This window comes from Pelodiscus sinensis, chromosome 12, assembly GCF_052426305.1.
Source record: "Pelodiscus sinensis isolate ZL-2025 chromosome 12, ASM5242630v1, whole genome shotgun sequence".
Classification (NCBI taxonomy): Eukaryota; Metazoa; Chordata; order Testudines; family Trionychidae; genus Pelodiscus; species Pelodiscus sinensis.
Window position 1 is genome coordinate 8,534,394 of NC_143063.1, and position 14,744 is coordinate 8,549,137.

Genomic DNA, 14,744 nt, shown 5'->3' on the forward strand with positions numbered 1-14,744 from the left:
TTCAATGATGAACTGGAATATAAGCCTGGAAACCAAAATGTGGGAGCTTATTGCCTTTCTAGCCTGCCTTTGTCTTTACAGATGGTCCACCGGAGGATGAGGATGAAGCAGTTGCGCTTATTACAAGCACTCTTACTGCAGTTACAAGAGAGCAATTCCAAGCTGCTTGTTCAGCATGTCCAATTCAACAAAAGCTACAGGAATTTCTGACAAAGAAATGGCCCAGTAACCCTAAAAGCCTTGACCCAGTTTTGCTGCCTTATCTTAGAATTCGGGATGAACTTTCTTTGCTTGATGGCTGTGTGCTACGAGGTACACACTGGCTACTTGTGCCAGAAGAATTACAGCCAAAACTCATACACCTCTCACATGATACTCATCAAGGTATTGTCAGAACGAAACACCGACTACGAGATCTGTATTGGTGGCCAGGGATGGACTCCCAAACTGAAGCAATCATAAAATCCTCTGTCACTTGCCAAATGCATGATAAGACAGCAGTGACATGTACCCCACCATTACAGCCTGTTCCTCTTCCTGATTCTGCATGGGGAAAAGTTGCGATTGACATCGTATGACCCTTTGAAACTTCTCTCATTGACTGTCATATGCCATCACTTTAATAGACTATTTCAGTAAATGGCCTGAGGTAGCGTTTACTTTGCAAGTTTCTTCTGCTACAGTAATTAAGTTCCTCTCTACAGTTTTTAGCAGGGAAGGTAACCCCAAAGAACTGGTTTCAGATAACGGTAGTCAATTTATTTCCATGGAATTTGAAACTTTTCTAGCAGAGAGAAACATTTTACATAGAAGAACGTCCCTGTATTGCCCTCAAGCCAATGAGGAAAGCAAAAGGTTTAACAGAAGTTTGAAAGAGAGTTTGCAAACAGCTAAACTGGAAGGGCGCTCATGGGTAACCTTCACTACTGATTTCTTGCAAGCTTACAGGGCCACACGACGTGCCACAACGCAAAGATCACCTGCAGAGTTACTGCATGGAAAACAGATGAATACTAAATTGAACATTGCTGAATTATTAAAGGCAAGGCCTGATGCACCAAATGAGGATGCTATGAGAAAAACAGTTGAACAGAAGCAAGCAAAGTACAGGCAGTCCCCGGGTTACGTACAAGATAGGGACTGTAGGTTTGTTCTTAAGTTGAATCTGTATGTAAGTCGGAACTGGCGTCCAGATTCAGACACTGCTGAAACTGACCGCCAGTTCTGACTTACATACAGAATCAACTTAAGAACCCCAGGCGTCCCCAAGTCAGCTGCTGCTGAAACTGATCAGCAGCTGATTCAAGGAAGCCCGGGGCAGAGCAACTCTGCCTGGGGCTTCCTGTAGTCAGCGCTGGTCAGTTTCAGCAGAAGCTGACTTGGGGACGCCTGGGGCAGAGCAGCTGGGGTGCTACTGGACCAACCCAGCAGCACCCCATCTGCTCTGTCCCAGACGTCCTGATTCAGCCGCTGCTGAAACTGACCAGCAGCGGCTGAATCAGGACCTGGGGCAGAGCAGCTGGGGTGCTGCCGGGTTGGTCCAGTAGTGCCCACGGGCGCTACAGGACCAATCGGCAGCGCCCCAGCTGCTCTGCCCCAGAGTCCAAAACAAAAGCCTGGTCTGCTGGCGGGGGGGAGCACACTAGCTGCGCCCCCCCCCCAGCAGACCAGGGACACGGGGAGCAGAGCCACAGCGGCAGCGGGGTGCCGCACCTCTGAGGCTTTGCTCTGGCAAAGCCTCAGAGGTGAGGGACCCCGCCACGGCTGCGGCTTCAGTCTGGGTGCCTGTGGTCTGCTGGGGACGGTCCCCAGCAGACCACAGGCACCCGGACTGAAGCCGCAGCCGCGGGGGGTCCCGCGCCTCTGAGGCTTTGCCAGAGCAAAGCCTCAGAGGCGCGGGGAACCGCCGCTGCTGCCGCTTCAGTCAAAGCGGCAGCAGCGGCGGTTCCCCGCGCCTCTGAGGCTTTGCTCTGGCAAAGCCTCAGAGGCGCGGGACCCCCCCGCGGCTGCGGCTTCAGTCTGGGTGCCTGTGGTCTGCTGGGGACGGTCCCCAGCAGACCACAGGCACCCGGACTGAAGCCGCAGCCACGGGGGGTCCCGCGCCTCTGAGGCTTTGCCAGAGCAAAGCCTCAGAGGCGCGGGGAACCGCCGCTGCTGCCGCTCCAGTCTGGGTGCCTGTGGTCTGCTGGGGACGGTCCCCAGCAGACCACAGGCACCCGGACTGAAGCCGCAGCCGCGGGGGGTCCCGCGCCTCTGAGGCTTTGCCAGAGCAAAGCCTCAGAGGCGCGGGGAACCGCCGCTGCTGCCGCTTCAGTCAAAGCGGCAGCAGCGGCGGTTCCCCGCGCCTCTGAGGCTTTGCTCTGGCAAAGCCTCAGAGGCGCGGGACCCCCCCGCGGCTGCGGCTTCAGTCTGGGTGCCTGTGGTCTGCTGGGGACCGTCCCCAGCAGACCACAGGCACCGGGTCTCAAGGGGCAGCAGCAGCGGTTCCCGCGCTTCTGAGGCTTTGCTCTGGCAAAGCCTCAGAAGCACGGGAACCCGCCCGGTGCCCCTGGTCTGCTGGAGACGGTCTCCAGCAGACCAGGGGCACCAGAGCAGCTTACGAACGGGGCTTTCTCGCCCCGACTTCCGGGGTGAGAAAGCTCCGTTCGTAAGTGCGAATCCGACGTAAGTCGGATCCGCGTAAGTCGGGGACTGCCTGTATAAGGCTTTCACAGACAAACGATGGGGTGCTAAGTAACCGAAGTTTGAGCGGAACCAGATAGAAAGATCACCTGGGTATGCTAACGAGGATCAATTTTCTCTCTGCCAGTGAGGATATGTCTACACTACAAAGTTAATTCGAACTAATGGCCGTTAGTTCGAATTAACTTTCATAGCATCTATACATACAAACTGCTTAATTCGAACTTGGTAAACCTCATTCTATGGGGAATAATGCCTAATTCGAAATAGCTCAGGGTATGTCTACACTACAAAGTTAGTTCGAACTAACTTTAATAGGTGCTACACTAGCGCTCCGCTAGTTCGAATTTGAATCGAACTAGCGGAGCGCTTAGTTCGAACTAGGTAAACCTCATTTTACGAGGACTAACGCCTAGTTCGAACTAGCTAGTTCGAACTAAGGGCTGTGTAGCCCTTTAGTTCGAACTAGTGGGAGGCTAGCCCTCCCCAGGTTTGCCTGGTGGCCACTCTGGCCAACACCAGGGAAACTCTATGCCCCCCTCCCGGCCCCGGACCCCTTAAAGGGGCACAGGCTGGCTACGGTGCCCGTGCCAGGTGCAAGCCTGCCAGCACCCAGCTAGCAGACCCTGCACCTGGCACGGCACAGAACCACCCACCCGATGTCCCCCAGCCCACCCCCTCTTGCCGGGACCAGGCTGGCGGCTCCCGGGAGCTTGCCCTGGACCGCAAGAGGCGGGCACCTTCCTGGGCTAGTGCGGACATCGTGAACCTCGTCCACGATCTCCGCACTAGGCACAGGAAAGTGGCTGTCTAGGGCAGGAGAGCTGCCAGTCTGGCCACCCAGGAGCAGGTGTGCATGAAAATCAAGGGGGTCCACTTACAATGGCTGTCCTGGGTCAGACCAAAGGTCCATCTAGCCCAGTAGCCTGTCTGCTGACAGCGGCCAACCCTAGGGACCCTGGAGGGGATGGACCGAAGACAGTGACCAAGCCATTTGTCTCGTGCCATCCCTCTCCAGCCTTCCACAAACTTTGGGCAGGGACACCACTCCTACCCCCTGGCTAATACCACTCCATGGACCCACCTCCATGACTTGATCTCACTTCCCTTTCAACTCTGTTCTAGTTCTAGCCTTCACAGCCTCCTGCAGGAAGGAGTTCTGCAGGTTAACTATTTGCTTTGTGAAGAACAACTTTCTCTTACTAGTTTCAAGCCTGCTACCCATTCCTTTCCTTTGGTGTCCTCTAGTCCTTCTTTATGGGAACTCAGGAAGAACTTTTCGGAATGCACCCTCTCCACCCAACCCCTGCTTTTAGAGACCTCTATCCTGTCCCCCCTCCGCTTCCTCTTTTCTAAGCTGAACAGTCCCAGTCTCTGTAGCCTCTCTTCATATGGGACCTGTTCCCAACCCCTGATCGTGTTAGTTGCCCTCCCTTCTCCCAGCCTTTCTCTTCCCCTCTCCCACCTCCTTTTCCCAGTCTCCCCCAGTTTTGTTCAATAAAGACAGAGTCAATGTTGGAAGAAACGTTATCTTTATTTTGTACATCAATAAGAAGGGGGGCTAGGGAAGGGTAAGTGGAAGGAGGTGAGGGAGGAATGGGGTACGAGCCCCCGATGGGGAGGACTGGGCTGGCTCTGTGGGCTTCTGGGGGTGGAAGCTCTCCTGCAGCCCCCCGATTACCCCCTCTCCCCAGATGGCAGCCTGCGGCAAGTGCAGCCGGTCAGATAGCCGAGTGGTGTGATGTGCCCAGTGTGGGTACTCTGGGCACTCCAAGCCAGAACTTCTTTGCAAGCGGGGCACCCCTTAGAACTGTCTGTCCGGGGTGGGGGTCGGGACCCTTTAAGCGCAGCCCTCGGCTAGCCTGAGACAGCATCTCCATGCTCTAAGTCCTCCTCTGATGCCCTGCCGGCACTGCTTCCGGCCATCCTTAAGCCCTGTTCAGAGTCCACTCAATGTGGACTTGCTAGTTCGAATTAGCAAAACGCTAATTCGAACTAGTTTTTAGTTCTAGACACGTCAGTTCGAATTAGCTTAGTTCGAATTAACTAATTCGAACTAAGTTAGTTCGAACTAGCGCTGTAGTGTAGACGTACCCTAACTCAAAATAAGTGCTGTGTAGACACTTATTTTGAATTACAGGGCCTCCAGCCCTTCCCTCTTCCCCCTGGTGGCCACTCTGGGCCAAACCAGGAAAACTCCTCTCCTCTCCCCCGGCCCCGGGGCCCTTAAAGAGGTAGACTCTTGCCAGATGGCACTTACCAGAGCCAGGCCTGCCAGCAGTCTCTGCCCCTGACCCAGTGGCCCCAGGATGAGCCAGGCAGCCAGTGCCAGCCAGCTCTCCCAGGCCCAGTCCCCCAGCACCCAGGGGCCAGCCAGGGGCCGTAGACGGTGAGCGCCCTCCTGGCCTAGTGCAGAGGTCATGGACCTCATTGAGGTTTGGGGCAGGCCCCCAACGTCCATGATCTCTGCACTAGGCAGAGGAACGCGGCCATCTATGGCCACATAGCGGCCACCCTGGCCCGAAAGGGACACAGGCGCACCCAGGGGCAGGTGCGCCTGAAAGTCAAAGAGCTGCAGCAGGGTACGCTAGGGCCACCAGGGGCGGCGCCGCAGCAGGGGCTGCCACCTGCCCCTATTTCCCCACCCTCGACCAACTCGTGGGGGGCGGGGCAGTCCACGCCAGCCCAGGAGGCAGCGAGCCGGGGCTGGAGGGCCCTGACCCGGGCACACCGGAGGGGCCACCACCAGCTGTTCCGGCACCGCAGTCGGCAGGGTCGTCCAGGGAGGCCGTACCACGTAAGTGCTAGCACTGTCCCCTGCCCGAGGGGGGACGGCAGGCGGGGGGGAGACCAGGGACGGCGCATGTGGGCCATGCCTCCCACGGATCACACAGCCACCTGTGCACGTGCAAGCACGCGCCATGCCACCCTTGGGCAGGTGGCTCTAGCTGCATGACACCCAGGGGCCATGGCCCAATAGGCACATGCGTGTGTGAAGAGACCTGACACGCTCCCAACCCCGGGGTGGGACCCAGCAGGACGCTCTCCCTTCACACGCCCCCTCTGCACAGAAGCAGGGGACATCTCCCCCCCACCCCGGCCACACTATACACGGCACAGGGGCCTGGGTGCCGTCTTGGGGCAGCTCCCAGTCCCGGGGAGAGCCAGACATCCTGACCATGGCCTCTGTGCAAGCACAGCGGCTCTGACGGTGCAGGGCACGGTCACATCATCCACTGTGTCCCCAGGGAGAACTGACCACTTCTTTTCTTTCTCTACAGCTGCACCAGCTGCTCTTACCACTCCGCCCGGGACATGCTCCCACACCTGCAGCCTGCTCTGGGCCACCACCACACGGCAGGAGTACTGGGACCAGCACCTGGGGGTCCTGCGAGCCCTGCACCGCACCGTCCAGGCCTGGATGCTGGAGGACCTGAAGCTCCACCGGGAGCAGCTTGCAGAGGACTGAGCCAGAAATGCTAACCTGCAGGTCCTGCTGCAGAGCATGGTGCCCCGTGCCGGTCCTGCTCCTGCTGCCCCCCAACTACTGTCCCTCCTCCCACTCCTGCCCCCCTCCCACCTCTTCCTCCTCAACCTCTACACCCTCCTCCTCAATATCCACACCCCCCACCTCAACCTCTGCACCCTCCTTCCCATCGCCCCAGGGATGCCGAGGCCCCCTCCCTCGCCATGCTGGGAGGCGGTTGGCCCAGTGAGACCCCCACCCCTGATCCCTGAGCTTCCCCTCCCCCTTCTTCCCCTTGCTTCCCCCTTCCAGTTCCCTCCTCCCAGTTTTCTCCCTCCCCTCTCCTACCCTCTCTCCTGTCCTCTTTGCTGTCCCTCAGCAAGGTAGACCAGCAAGCAGAGAAACCTGAGAACTGTCTGTCCAAGATGGGGGGTCGGGTCCCTTTAAGCACAGCCCTCAGCTAACCTGAGGCAGTTGTCCCATGACCTCAAGTGCCCATGACCTCAATATTAACCTTAAACCCCACAGCCAGCGAGGGGCCAAGGTCAAAGTGAGTAACTCTTTGTTCCCATCAAACCCAGTAAGAGAAATAAAAGCTTGTTAAGTAGCAGGTTTGAAGCACCGGAAGGACGGATTATCAGATGAAAATCCATGTAATTCCTGTCAAGCATTTCAAAATCTGGACCTCATTAGCATGGGGAAAAGAACCAGTGACCATTCAATGAGAAGTTTGACACGCTATCATTGAATCAGAAGTTAGGTTACCAAAAAATTGTGACCTAGGGCAGGGGACTGGAGTGCAGGGCTTTGGGATGTGACCTGGGTAGGAGGGGATTGTGATCTGGGGCAGGAGATTGGGAGGGGGGATGGATGCAAAGGGGGATAGGGAGTTTGGGTATGTTGAGAGGAAGGGGCAGAGAGTTGGGGCAGGAAAGGGCTGTGGTGCCAGAAGCAGGCTGTGGCCAAGAGACTAGCCTGCCTACCTGGCCACTGTTCCATGAATAACTGAGCCAGGAGGGGGGGGTTATTATTAGCTGCATGATATTCCAACAAGCAGTTTGCATTGGCTAGTTTCTGCCAGAAACTGGCAAATGGGAATATGCTGAGGGCGGGGAGGCTCCTAAAACATCCCCCCTCCCCTCCGTGTTTCTGCCTGGTTCACGTGGCTAACTGGAGAGCCTGGCTGGGGCTCCCTGCTGCCTCCGTGGGCCAGATCCAGTGCACAGGCCGTATTTTGCCCAGGACTGTCTTAGCAGAAACACTGGTCACCATCTATTTTCTATGCTTCTTAGCGGGGCCTGCTCTTAAACCCCACAGCTTTGTGCTCAGAACGTTGGGACTCTGGCTACAGACAGGGGCCCAGTTGAGAATGAGTAACCCTCTGCTCCCATCAAAGCCAGGAAGAGAAATAAAAGCTTGTTAAGTAGCAGCTTTGAAGCACCGGAAGGACGGATTATCAGCTGAAAAGACATTTCATTCCTGTCAAGTATTTCAAAATCTGGAACCTATTAGCATGGGGGAAGGAACCAGAGAACATTCAATGAAGAGCTTTACACGCTACTTAGAACATCAAACCAGAACGTAGGTCACCAAAAAAATGATAAAGAAATCACACCCAAGACTCATGACAAAATGAGGTAGCAGTTTATTTCAATCCGTTTCCTAAAATGGAACCTCAATGGATATTTACAGAGATATTTTATAGTCTGGAGGGGGTAGAGAGGAATTTGTATGGAGTTTTGCATTTCTGAGAGAACTACCCACATGAGAGCCTGGCCCTGTCAGTAGAGCGGTATCATTTTCACTAGAATTCAAATGGCACTTTGTTTTTTCAAGTCTGCACATTCTGAGCTGGATGTTGTCCGAACACACGGATATTGGACAATCATTACTTGAGACCAAACATTTCTCTGCCCACCCTGAAGCCCGGGGATGCGTTAGGGGCACCTCCAAGATGAATAAGCGTCATGGAGACATAAACCCAAATTCTACTCAAGTTTTGTGATGTTCCCTTTAGGTAAGAAACATGGAAATTCGCCCCCACGAGTCAGCAGTGAGAGAAAATCATCCCCATCTGCCTCAGGAGCGCGGGAAAGGCTGAAGCAGGAGGAGAGGGGAAGATGCTCTGAATCAAATCAAAACGGAGTGTTGGGAAGCGCCTGTTGCAGCCCCAGCCCCCACCCGTCCCTAGGCCGAGGAGGCACCAATCTCTGAGGTGGGCTGGGAAAGGCTCCGGGAATTACCTTCTGTACAGACTCATCCTCTCTCCAGCGCCCGCGGGGACAGCGGCTGCCTGAGGTTCTTGACAGAGGCTCAGTTCTCGTCTCTCGGATCCTTGGGCGCCGGCCGTTGCCAGCCAGTTGGACTGGAGGCAGGACAAGAACGCTGCAGCCACAGTCTTTGTTGCTGTCACACATGACATCACAATACACTCAGGCCTCCATCCAGAGACCAGCCCCCCCGCCCAGGTAACTCTTCTCCCATCCCACAGCCAGGCCCGGGGCAGCGCGGACACCCACAGCTGGCTTGTACTGGAAAGCTACTGGGAAGGAAGGCAGGAGGCAGAACCTTCCCTTGGCCTAGCCCTGCCCCCTCCCCTCCATGCACGGTGGGTCCCACTGAGGGACAACAGAAATTCCCAGGGGTGGGGGCTGTGACTGTTTGGAGCTGGCTGCGGTGGGCTCAGGGCGCTCTGCTTTTCGGGGAGCAGCCTCACGCAGACAAAAGCTGCCTTTCTTCTCTCGCTCTGCCTGAGCAGGGGAGGAAAAAGACACTCTCCTTCGAGCAGGAGTTGAACCAGACACCCAGGAGTAACTTGCTGAGTCCACCACTCTGCAGCTGAGCTACTGTTATTGTGTTTACTGCTTTGCCCTTAATAATGGTGGAGGGAGTTAGGACGAGGCAGCAAAATCTGATAGCCCTGGGGTGGGACCCAGAATGGTGGGTTCTGGGTCTTGCAGTATTGTGAGATATGTGCCCCTCCCCTCGAAAGGGGGCACCCAGTTTGTGGCATGGCTGAGTCATAAAGAAGACCCTGCAGCACCTGTATAGTGGGGGCGGGGATCTCCTGACAGACAAAGCACCCTCAGAAGAGGGCATCTGAGCTCTGCAAACTAATTCCTGGGGCAACCAGCAGGTGGCGCTGCCCTGGGGAGTGAACCCCATTGCAGGGCCTAAGCCCTTTCTGACCAACCTCCACTAAGCAAGACCCAGCTGCTCTGTCAGTTCGTGGGGGGATCTGGTACTTGCTGGAGACGTGTGTCAGCGGCAATGCAGTACAGAGGTGACTGGGGCACTTTGCAGCTCCCACCACACCCTGGAATGAGGAGCAGCAATCAGGCAGTGCCAAGCACCCGGGGCTCAACAGGAGACAGGGGAACAGATCCCAGCTGGGTCAATGTGCCCCGGGTCCATGGGTGGCCATGGGGTGGGGCCAAATCCCCACAAGCAGGAAGGCTGCTGGACCCGCCGGCCATGGGGCGGAGAGGGGAGGTTGGGAGGATGCTGATCCTGCGCAGTTTACAGCCTGCGTGAATGTGGGGGGGCATTTAGCAGAGACCGACGCGCCCCGTCCAGCCCAACACACGGTGCTCGGCTGGGTCCCAGTGGCTCACCCACCCGCTGGCTCACCCCCAGCGCCAGCCAGCGCCGGGTTCCAAGCGCACCGCCCAGCACACGCCCCCCCAGAGAGCGGCTGTCGCTCTCGGGCGCTGCCCGGCCCCCAGGCAGGCCACATGGAGCCGGGCCTGGCCAGCACAAGGATGCTGAGCCTGATCTAAGCTCCACCGCTCCACAGCCGGACAGAGCCACCGGGACCAGGATGGGTGCTGGGTTCAGTGTGATGCGAAGGGGCTCTCCAGCATAGCGCTGGTCGGCACCCCACAGCTCAACAAGACGTGAGGCCAGCGTGGGGCCCCCAGTGCCAGGGCTGTGGCTGAGGTTACGTTCCTGTCTGCAGCACAGCTACCAACTGGATGAGAGGGCAAACTGCATGACAAGTGTGTCCTCATTTCCCTCTTCCTGCTGGCTCCCAAATGCTGCCCACCCCTCGGACGTGTCTTTGGCCCCCAGAGTGTGTGATGCCTGGCACAGGGCGGTGGGTGTCCAGCGGGCACTGAAGCTACTTCTAGACTGCAGGAATTTGTTGGAGAGGCAATGCAAGTGAAGCGTTCATTAGCATTTCTCCCGCTGTCATTTGCAGAGTCTCTTCTGATCCTTTTTGTGGAAGAAGTCTTTGCTGAAAAAAAAGCTGTGTAGACAGGGCCATTCAGCGCAAAACCCCTTTTATGCAAGATCCCCTATACTGTACCTCCTTTTTTGAGGCATATGGGATCTTGTGCAAAAGGGATTTTTTTGTGCAAAATGGCCCTGTGTACACTGGGAATGACAGCAGGAGTAAGGAGCACTTCATTTGCATTGTCTCTCCAACAAATTCCTGCAGTCTAGGCATAGCCTGAGGGAGCCCAGGACAGCCAAACCCTGCAACACAGCCACAGTTCAGCAGCTCCAGCAACTCGGGACATTCCCTGTCAGACCTCGGGCACAACTGACAATCCAACTCCAGCTGTGCTAACAGGCAAACATAGAAGCCGGTGTCCTCACAGAGCTGGGAGTCATGGGGTATGTCTTCACTTCATTCCTCTTTTAAGAAAGGAATGCAAATTCCATTTCACACATAGGCTATGTCTACACTGAGCATTGTTGCGCAATAAGATATGCAAATGAGGTGCAGGGATTGCATACCCAATGAGCCGCCATTTTTGCAGAAAGTGCTTTTGCACAATAAAGTGCTCTCTACACGGCTCCTTCTTGTGCAAAAAACCCCTCTTGCACAGAGACATTCTTCCTGAAAATAAGCAGTGTAATGGCTCTGCACAAGAGGGTTATTTTGCACAGGAAGGAGCAGTGTAGACAGCTCCTTCTTGCACAAAAGCCTCTTGTGCAAAAAGTGGCCGCTCATTAGGCATGCAAATGAAGCTCAGCAATATTCCACGCTTAGCCTCATTTGCATATTTCTTGTGCAAAACCAGTGCAGTGTAGACATAGCCATACAGAACGGGAAGTGACTGTCTAGGAAGGAGTACTGCTGAAAGGGATCTAGGGGTCATAGTGAACCACAAGTTAAACATGAGTCAACTATGTGATACTGCTGCCAAAAAAGCAAACATGATTCTGGGATGCATTAATACGGGGTGGATAATAATTTTTTGCTGTGGGCCTGTGACAGGGCATTTGCCCTGCACTTGCCCTTTAAGGGCAAAACCCCAGCCTTCAGCAAGGGCTGCGAGCAAAGCCCCAGCTGAGGCAGTTCTAGCTAACCAGGGCCCAGCTGGTGGCCATATAAAGGAGGACTCCAGGTGGCAGAGGGAGAACTGAGTGGTGGTGTGGAGAGAGAGTAGTAGGGGCCTGACTGCCAGGGTAGCAGGTGGCTTCCTGGAGGTAGGGCAGATCTGGGGAAGAGGTGGCCAAGCAAGGTCCCAGGCTGCAGAGCCTGAAGCAAGGCCTTAGGCTACTTGTGAGGTAGTGAGGCAGCCATGGTAGGCAGGGGCAGCAGGTCCACACTGCTTTGCCAGCGCTGAGTGGCCATTCCAGACTGTAGTTTGCCCCTCAGGGCTAGATGCAGACTGGCAGTGGGTCACTGAGGCAAGGTGGGTGCAGGGGACCTGGGTGAAGGGATTGGGGTGCCCTGGGAAGGGAGAACCCTGAAGTGCAAGCAGGATAAACACCAACCTCTGGAAGGGGGCTCAGACACTGGAGTGGGCCCTGCTGGAGGGCAGTGTCCTGGGGAGGATGCCAGGAACAAAGAGAAACATGGGGAGACCCCAGCTAGAGGGAAGTGTCCGGAGAGCCAAGCAAGCTAATTCCCAAGACTGGAGGCATCATGGTGATGAGTCTGCCCTGTGTCAGGCCACTTCAGAACTGTTTGAAGCTCTCTTTCTAGATCTTCTGGAATAGCTTTTCCCAAAATAAGCTTGCAGTGCAGCTGTACCCTAAGAAAGAAGAGGATTTCTATCATGCAGAGCCGGCTGGCCCTTTAACACTAGACCGCAGTGTTAGTGAGTGGGGAGAGGCAGGGTTTACTTTCATTTAGGAACAAGCTTTCAGAAGTTGGTGACTCTTATATGGCATCTTGTAGAGATGAGGCTGTTCACAATAGGGTGGTGGTCTATTGGGGGGACCAGTAATTTTTGCAGGGGGTTACTTTACAAATTTTGGGATGGGGTCATGGGTGGCTCCACCTCATGAAGGGCTGGGGCTTTGGGCAGAATGGGCAGGGCTGGAGACTTGTCTCTCCCCAGAGGCTTTGAATGAAAACACAGCAAAGGGCTTATGGCCTTACGGCTACTGCAGTGCCTGGCAGCTGCCCACGATTTCTGCAGCTATTTAAAGGCATCGCAGCTCTGACTCCTGCTCGTTTAGCACTATAGCCGTGAGCCACAAGCCTTTTAAAAAGGATCCTGCTGCCTGAGCCACTGCCTGGAAACTCGGGGGCAGAGGCAGCAGGATATAAACAGAAAGCAGCCAGATGCAGTCCACAGGCCGGATTGAAGTGTTAGGTGGGCTACATCTGGCCCCTGGACGTACCCTTCATGTTTGTAGGAACCAACGTTTCTGCCCTGCCCCAACACACTTCTTACCAAATTAATCGTAATAACTTACCCTTTCTAAACGTCTTTCAATCAGAGTATTTCTGAGCACGTTATGAACATTCTTGAATTAGGCAGCATAATGTGCTGAGAGGTGGGTCAGATTCTCGATCCCCTCTTTTACACGACAAACTGAAGCATACGGAGGTTAAGAGAAATTACCCAACTAACACAGCAGTTCAGTGGCAGAGCTGGAAATGGAACCCAGAAATCTTCTTCCCAGCACGTCTGATCCACTATCCCACATGCTCATGTCAGAACCAGGAACAGAACCTACCTGTCCTAGTCTTTAGACACCAAGACCATCTATTTCCTGATGGATATGGGGGAGAGAATGAGGTTCTGCTCTCTGCTCTGTGCCAGCAGCACCTTCTTTCAGCTTCTTTTAGAATCCTGGTTCTTTTCAGTAGGTTTCTTTCTGCACTGGAACCCTGAGCTGCTACAAGTTACTGTCTAGATGGCAAGTTCCACCAGCCACTCTGAAGAGCTTTGTCGTCAGGAACAGGGGAATGAGGGAAAGGAGATGATGGCATGAGCCAAATGGAGCAGAGGTGAGGAGACAGACTGTAGGTGAAGGGTGGAGTCAGGACAGAGGAAGGGGAGAGGGAGCATTACAAGTGCAGCATTAATGGCATGGGATTTGCTAACTTCTGATCATGGTGCACTGTCCCAATTATAACTGGGCCAGAAATGCAGCTAATCTTCTATCCGGAATGAGATTGTCCCAGCTCTTCTAATAAAGTGCATTTTGTTGGGCTATTGTGTACACTACCCTGAGATACTAGTTGTCTGGGTGAGGGTATTGATACTTGAATGAGTTGAGCTGCCCTGTTCTTGAAGTGAATTAGATGGTTATTGGCTGTCACCACTGCTCTGGTGAAATGCGACTGGGTTTAGCACTCCAGAAACCTCAAATTCTCTCGCATCACAAAATAGATTTTTATTCTGATTTTATGAATGGTGTTAATAGATGAAAGTACATGTGTGTTTGAAGTTGGGTTTTTCAAATCTGTTTTGAAATCCAGTGACTTCATCCGATCATACTAGCACCTGCTTAGCACATTAAAAATAGCAATTAAAACCAAATCCCTGATCCTGTACGGAAGGGCAGTTTTTGAGACTTTGGCTGCAGAACTGTAGTGGCTGCATATTTCATTCCCTATTTATTCAAGTGCAATCTCCACACCCAAGAATGCCCACGTGAAGCACTGTGGGCCCCTCTTCTATAGGCTAAAAGGGGCAAAGAGTAGATGAAAATGGTTCATTTTTGCCCATCCAGTGACTTCATCCGATCATATCGGTATCTCATTTAGGAGTATATCTGTGTGTTTATTTCATAGCAAATGTTTCCTGTATCCTCTCCAAAGCATGTTGTGACGGCGCGTTGGGGGTTCCCCGTCTCCTGCACCCCGAAATGGCACAAACAGACTGCACCAGCCGGTGGAATAGAGGGTGGTTTATTGCTCCTCCAGCACAGCGCAGCACAGATGTAATCTGGTTACAGGAACTGGGCTAGGATGCCTCAGGCCCCCTTGAGATGGGGGAGACTGGGCCCCTAAACTCCAGCCCCTTCCCCTAGGCTCTCCTCCATGCTCTTCCACAGTCTAACTAAATTCCCCTCCAGCCCTGCCCCCGCAGTCAGGGCAGCATTCCACCTTCCTTTGTTCCTCTCCATGGGGGGTGTCTGGCCACTGGTTCAACCAGTTTGGCCTTATCTCTGCCTAGCCAGGTTTTCCCTGCTGGGTCTTGCTCCAGCCAGCAGGGGTCACCACAGCCCAGCAAGTACCCCCACTACGTCACAGTTCTCCCCCCTCCGAGAGCGAACTGAGCAGGGTCACTCCGCTCGTGACCTAGGGAAGTTCGGGTCCTCTGCGTGGGAACCCGCCCTGGGGACATGGGTGCTCCCCTTGACTCAGGCCGGCCGTGGCGAGGCCCCACATGAGCTGGCT